This window comes from Littorina saxatilis, linkage group LG16 (genome assembly GCF_037325665.1).
Source record: "Littorina saxatilis isolate snail1 linkage group LG16, US_GU_Lsax_2.0, whole genome shotgun sequence".
NCBI classification, from domain to species: domain Eukaryota; kingdom Metazoa; phylum Mollusca; class Gastropoda; order Littorinimorpha; family Littorinidae; genus Littorina; species Littorina saxatilis.
In genome coordinates this window covers 16,755,174-16,762,673 of record NC_090260.1, presented here as the reverse complement: position 1 = coordinate 16,762,673, position 7,500 = coordinate 16,755,174, and the positions used below count along the sequence as shown (strand labels likewise).

Sequence of the window (7,500 nt, the reverse complement as noted above, 5' to 3'; positions counted from 1 at the left end):
GATACCTTTATTAGTTCCTGAGATTTTGATATTTTAGTACATACGCTGTCGCGACTCTGCTTAAAACTGTAAAATAGGGCAACTTCAGCAGCATGTGGGTACCACATAGTTATCCTCAGCCCTTTCAACTTTTCAGGATCTGTTATCAGCAACCAAGAATAGAAAAAACACATAGTTCTAGCCCTCTAATCTCATATGGCTTCTGTCAGCAAGCATGCAAACTTCACGAAAAACACAATTAAACCCATCGCAAAATTGCACGGGAGGGCAACTTTGGGTCATCACAATTCACACAATATGTATAGCAGCTGTCTGAAACTTTCACATATTCCAAACAAATGTGTGTAGAACATGGCTATTTTTTTTCAGACAGCTTAGTTCAATGCTTTTGGAGTATAAGAGCCTCAAAAATGTCAAAAACCTCAATTTGTCAAGCGGAAAAACAGGAAAATTACAGTTTTTCGCACTTCAAGGCCAATAATTAAGAAACTATTTAAGATACAACGAAAAATTTTGGTGTGTAGATAGATTACAGTGTAATCTTTACAGACATCAGTAAAATTCAGTGTAATGTTGAAAATAATCCCCCAAGAGTGGACAACCCCCCCCCCCCCCCCCCAGAGGGGGGTAGCACATTTCAGATTGAAATATTTCAGAAACTACTGAAAATACAGCCATGATTTTTGGTGTGTAGATTGATTACAATGTTATCTTCACAAATATGTGTTCAATCAAGTACACTACATTGGGGTGTGCACGTTAAAGATCCCACGATTGACAAAAGGGTCTTTCCTGGCAAAATTGTATAGGCTTAGATAAAAATGTCACTGTTATCCCTGCGCCTTGAATATGTGCGCGATATAAATTGCATAAAATTTTTTTTTTTTTAAATTAAAAAAATATATATATAAATCCCTGCGCTTAGAACTGTACCCACGGAATATGCGCGATATAAGCCTCATATTGATTGATTGATTGAAGTAAGATCTAGAGAATACTACATGGCTTGCTGTGTCGTACCAGATTTACACGAGTTGTTTTTTGACTCACATGCGAAGCAAAAGTGAGTCTATGTACTCACCCGAGTCGTCCGTCCGTCCGTCCCGGCGTCCGCCCGGAAAACTTTAACGTTGGATATTTCTTGGACACTATTAAGTCTATCAACACCTGATGTGGCCTGATGGTGTATGGTTACAAGATCTCAAAAAACATGTGCGGCAACTTGACCTCACTTCAAGTTCAAGGTCACAGGGGCCGTAATTGTTGTCTTAAAAACGGCCATTTTTCACATTTTCTTCTGAAGTTATCGAGAATGGCAACCTTAGCTATGTATGCTATACAGGGCAATGTAAGCCCTATCTTTGGACACCAGTTTGGTTGACCTTGCTTCAAGGTCAAGGTCGCAAGGGTCCTTTAAAGTTGGATTGTATACATATTTTGAAGTGACCTTGACCCTGAACTATGGAAGATAACTGTTTCAAACTTAAAAATTATGTGGGGCACATGTTATGCTTTCATCATGAGACACATTTGGTCGCATATGATCAAGGTCACTTTGACCCTTATGAAATGTGACCAAAATAAGGTAGTGAACCACTAAAAGTGACCATATCTCATGGTAGAAAGAGCCAATAAGCACCATTGTACTTCCTATGTCTTGAATTAACAGCTTTGTGTTGCATGACCTTAGATGACCTTGACCTTGGGTCAAGGTCACATGTATTTTGGTAGGAAAAATGTGTAAAGCAGTACTTAGTGTATGATGTCATTGCTAGGTTTAGTTATTTGACCTTGACCCTGAAGGTCAAGGTCATGTAAAGGTCAAGGATGTGAGTCGTATGGGCTTTGCCCTTCTTGTTTAAATAGTGAACTGCGAAAGCGAGCTGTTTACTATTTGAAAAAGCAACGAGTGTAAATCTGGTACGACACAGCAAGCCATGTAGTATTCTGTTTATCCTACATTATATACTTCTGTGCCAGATCTAACTAAAAGTCACCGACAGCGATATTGCCTTTGGATCAACCGCTTTAGAACTTCAAACCACTTTACTCAATTTGACATTCATTCCTCCGCCATGACACACACTCTCAAACTAGGACAAAGTAGTTCGCCTTTGTCAACACTGTTAAGTTTAATATTCGAACAATCAAAACCGAGTACCTGCAAAACCGGTAAAATCCGTTGCGTTGATCGCGAGTCATGGCGGAGTATTCGAGCGAAGCAATGGTGACGCACGCTTCGAGACAATTTGTGGAAGAAATCAAACCCATCACTTCAAAATATACCAGATAAAAAGAAAAGCAGTGGCCACAGGATAAAAGAAACCAAAAGGAACAACAACAGCAAAGCATATCCTTCCTCGATAGGATTAGCTTGACCTTCCGGTTTATCCCATGTACTACTAATTTACATAGCTTGACCTTCCGGTTGACCTCATTTACATGATATACACACGTGTGATTTGAACGATTTTTATCTCACGGTTATCTCTCTCACGTATGTGGGATAAATTTACTAACATTGTTCACAGTTCTCTGGGGAAAACTAAATTCTTGCAAAGTGCACAGTCGGATGAGAAGTGACAGTCAAATGCATATATACCCCTTCTTCAAAGTCAGTCAAACAAAGTTGTCAGTCAAGTACTGCTTGAAACAGGTGTACATGGCAGGCAGGTTTGCTGGAGATTCGACTGTGAATGTTCTGCCAGAAGAAGAAAATGGTGCAAGCACAATGTTGTGTCCAAAAACAACCGATGCAGGAATCTGGCAGAAGTCAGCGATAGGTTCTCCTTTTTGTGGAACGATATCAGATCGAGCACCATGCCATTCACAAGTTCTGATGGACGGTCAAGGTCTTCCAGAAGGTCCGGATTGAGCAGGTGGTTTCTTGTGATCCTATGTTTCAGCAAATGAACCCCAACATTCCGGCCCATGATGCAACGCCCTGCGTCGATATCCAAAAATGCTTCTAGTTCTAATCCAGTCTTATTCCCCAGCTTTGTTGCTTCTTTCACTGTTCCCTCAATTTCTGCCTTGATTTCAAGTCCTTGCAGCAAGTTCACTCAAACACTTTGAGGAGAAATTAAACCAGGTCACTCCAATCCCTCCCTGTTTCCAACCGAAGCAGATCCAGCTGCAACAATAGCTTGTTGGTCAGTGGTACCAGCTGAAGTTTGGGTGGTCGACCTCTTCCAGTTGCTGTGAGTGTGAAAGCAGACTTCATTTGCTGGAAGTGAGCATCATCTGTAACACGCACAAACAAAACAAAAATGTAATACTATGTTCATAATATTTTTGTACTGAAACCATGAAGGCTACCAGTAAGTTCGTCACGCGGTAGATTCGTCACCCGTGACGAAATTACTGGCAGGGGTGGGCGGGTGTTAAGCTTAGAGCTTATGCTTTCAGATGTTTGATTTGTGGGAGAGATTCAAGATTCACTGACATTTTTTAGAGAGAGAGAAAGAGAGAGAGAGAGAGAGAAAGAGAGAGAGAGTTGTTATTTTAAAACCCGAGATCTACTCATTGTGCAGTTCTCAACTGAGCAGTTTTCAGACGACACAGTCCGAGCGTTGTTATTTTAAAACCCGAGATCTACTCATTGAGCAGTTCTCAACCCGAGATCTACTCATTGAGCAGTTCTCAAAAGCATGTAGTCTGAGAGAGGGAGCGAGAGAGAGAGAGAGAGAGAGAGAGAGAGAGAGAGAGAGAGAGAGAGAGAGAGAGAGAGAGAGAGAGAGAGAGAGAGAGAGAGACGGACGGACGTACATACACCCATATCCATGACACGCACGCACACACACGCACGTACAAACGCACAAACACTCACACACACCATCGCACACACACCCACACACTGACTAACACCCACACACGCGCGACCAAGAGAGAGAGAGAGGGAGTCCTATGACTTCAACCTCACTGTCAAGGAGGCAGAGAAACTCAATGTGAGGAGAGGGAGGGGTGGAAGGAGGTGAGAGAGAGAGAGAGAGTGAGAGAGAGAGAGAGAGCCGCGCTCGGACTACTGTGGCGAAGTTACCGGGACCGGTGACGAATCTACCGTGTGACGAACTTACTGGAAGCCACCATGAAGGCCTGTTTACTTTCAGTTTTACTTTTGTCCCAAAACAAAAGTTTGCTTTGTTTTTCTGTCATGTATTTGGTTATTTTTTAACTCGTTTCTAATTTATTATATCACCTTGCTTGTCATGAGAAACAAATTAGTAATCACACAAGTTTGATGGACCATAAACTCTGATTAACTGGGGGGAAAAGGAAGAAGGAATGGAGATGCGCTAGGGTCAGTGCATGTAAGCTACGCTACTCGTTGCTAGGCCTAGTCTTGCACTTCCGGTTTTAGCAAAGGAACAATTATTCCTTTTAATCCTAATTTAATCCTCAAGAAAACAACAACTGAGAAACAAAAACCATCGGAGTAATAATTCAAGATTAGTTTGAAACAAATATATCACATGTACGGCGAAAGGCAAAAAATAACTTAGGTCGTTTATCGAGTACCCCCATTTCAACACCCAATACAAAATGACCCAGCACAAACTACTATCATCAAAATGAAAACTACGCACTCAAAACGCTAAATTCAGCAGAATGGTTCGACAGATCAACTTCTAAACACTAAATGAACAGAAAAACATCAACACTTACCAAGGATGGGTTTGATTTCTTCCACAAATTGTCTCGAAGCGTGCGTCACCATCGCTTCGCTTGAATACTCCGCCATGACTCGCGATCAACGCAACGGATTTTACCGGTTTTGCAGGTCCTCGGTTTTGATTGGCTCGCGCTTCGCGCGCATGAATCTTAAACGGAAACTTCCATATTTGGAGGATTCACAAGAAATCGGACTTTCTAGCGCATCTTTTACGACTACGATCGTTTGAGTTGTTTTTAAGTTACGAAAGGTTAAAGTTGGGCAATTTTTTATTGTCCATGTCTAAAATCCACCATCGATTTAATCTAAAAAATACCCCCCCTAGAAAGAAAAGGGACTCTTTCTTTAGCAGTCGACACTGGTTTCCGATCGTTGAATGAAACTATTTTTAGAAAATACAACGCCGAAAGGGAAACACCACAAAAAGTTGAAGAGCAAGTATAGTAATGGCGGTCGCGTCACGGCTGTCCGAAAATCCGGAGAGAGTATTTGTGATTCACGCACACGCATTCAATCCAAGCACATTTTGCAAACAAATGGCATGGGGTAAAAGACAAAGAATCCAACTTCATTTCTGTAGTTTCCATTTTCAATAATATGCCATATATTGAAAGCTGTCGGAAATTGAAAACGTGTTATTTTCAGCACAGATCTCGCTTTCCCGCATGGGACTAGCGTTACTGCCGCTACCTATTTATAACAAGAAAAATGTTCATTCAAAATGAACAGGCGTCCATGTTATTTTGACAAAATGAATATTTTTGTTAAAGAAGCTGGCAAGCACACCCTTTCGAATATAGCGGAAGTAGTTTCGACCCTAAATGCTTAAGTACTTTGGCCTTAAACTTAAGTACGGGTTGATAGAATATTTTAATGTAAGCAGAGATGTCTCTGATATAAGTGCAGTTTATTTTCAAAGTTTGGAGTCGTAGATCATTCTTTTTGGATGCAATGTGACCAGCATGTATCGGTGAAATTTGTTGTTTAATTCTGCAAGCAAATGTGTGTGCTGTTATTGCATTATTTACAAAAAACGCACAGAAAAAAAACACTATTTTCGACTACTCACTGCGGAGCAGAGCGTGCAATATACGCTCTGCTACAGAGTTATCCCACGTGCGGTTAGATAGACGCTCATACATGTAAGTACAGTTTATTTTCTAGGTTTGGTATCGTAGATAATTTTTTTTGAATGCAATGTGAAAAACAGGTATTGATACAGTTTGTTGTATAATTTTGCAAGTGAATATTTGTTTATTGGCTGCATGTTTGACAAAAACGTTGTAAAATAAACACTTTTTCGTTGCTTTTATTGTTTGCTTTGATTGCAGCCAAACGACTTGCTCTACGGGGCTGAAAATAAAGTGGAAGACACTTTGAGATATAAGGAATTGGATAGGCCATCATACGAGAAGGTGTAGAAATCTGCATGCTGGCAGCTTTAAAGTGTTACAGCGACATCAGAAAGCTCTAAAAGCTTTTTTTTTTTTTTAATGCATGATTTTCATAGTTTGTCACTTTAGACAATTTTTGTAATAATTAATTTGATCGGAAAAAAATAGTGTAATATACAAATAAGAAAATTTTTGAATCACATTTTTGCTATCCTTGATGAGAAGCGAGTTGAAATGTGCCTAAATAAAGTCACACCTTAACATTTTTTAGTTTTTGCCCACTAAGGCATTTGCAACATGAAATTTCAGTATTTTTTAAGTTTTTACCCCCCCAAAATGACATGTTTTAACAATTTGAAGTTTTTGTCTAAACATGAAATGACATTCTAAGATCTGAAAGCTTTTTTTTTCTTTTAATGCAACGTCATGAATAATATTTTCAATTTTTTGCATTAAAGAAGCTGGCAAGCACACCCTTTCGAATATAGCGGAAGTAGATTCGACCCTAAATGCTTAAGTACTTAGGCCTTAAACTGAAGTACGTGTTGACAGAATATTTTAATATAAGTGCAGTTTATATTTCAAAGTTTGGAGTCGTAGATCATTCTTTTTGGATGCAAAATGACTAACATGTATCAGTGAAATTTGTTGTTTAATTCTGCAAGCAAATGTGTGTGCTGTTATTGCATTATTTGAAGAAAAAAAACGCACAGAAAAAACACTATTTTTGACGACTCACTGCAGTTATCCCAGGTGCGGTTAGATAGACGCGCATACATGTAAGTACAGTTTATTTTCTAGGTTTGGTATCGTAGATAATTTTTTTGGAATGCAATGTGACAAACATGTATTGATACAGTTTGTTGTATAATTTTGCAAGTGAATATGTGTTTATTGGCTGCATGTTTCACTAAAACGCAGTAAAATAAAAACTTTTTCGTTGCTTTTGTTGTTTCCTTTGATTGCAGCCAAATGACTGAAAATTAAGTGGAAGACACTTTGAGATATAAGGAATCGGATAGGCCATGACACGAGAAGGTGTAGAAATCTGCTTGCAGACAGCTTTAACATGACATCACATATTGATATATTTTTTAAGTTTTTGCATATTACCCCATTTTTGAGGTCACGTTTTAACTTTGGTTAAGTGTTTGCCCACAACTGACCTTAGATTACATTTAAACATTTTACATTATTTTTCTAGCACATGTTTATGTTAGTCTGCGCCATCCATTGATCACAGAACATCCACATAGGAAGAAAAGGTGTTTGACTACTGAAATAAAAATGTTTAGAGAAATGCAGAAAGAGGTGAACAAAATGCAAGATGCTTTGGTATGGAATTTAGTTGTATACGTGAATGAGGTGTGAAACGTATGCAGACAGGAAGATGTTTATTTGCGATGAAAGAAAATAGATATAATAACTTCATAC

At 39.1% G+C, this 7,500-nt stretch overlaps 2 long non-coding RNA genes across 2 annotated transcripts in view; one reads left to right on the top strand and one right to left on the bottom strand.

Moving 5' to 3' along the window:
• The window catches only part of LOC138950531 (uncharacterized), a 5,382-nt gene extending 6 nt beyond the window's left edge, over positions 1 to 5,376 (bottom strand). The window contains exons 1-2 of the long non-coding RNA XR_011450706.1: positions 4,666 to 5,376; positions 1 to 3,243 (exon numbers count right to left, since the gene is read on the bottom strand). The exon at positions 1 to 3,243 is cut by the window's left edge and continues 6 nt beyond it. This is a non-coding gene — a long non-coding RNA (uncharacterized lncRNA). The remainder of the gene's footprint in view (positions 3,244 to 4,665) is intronic.
• Positions 1 to 7,500, top strand: part of LOC138950521 (uncharacterized) — a 129,847-nt gene that overhangs the window by 69,219 nt on the left and 53,128 nt on the right. The gene's annotated exons all lie outside the window — the stretch shown is intronic.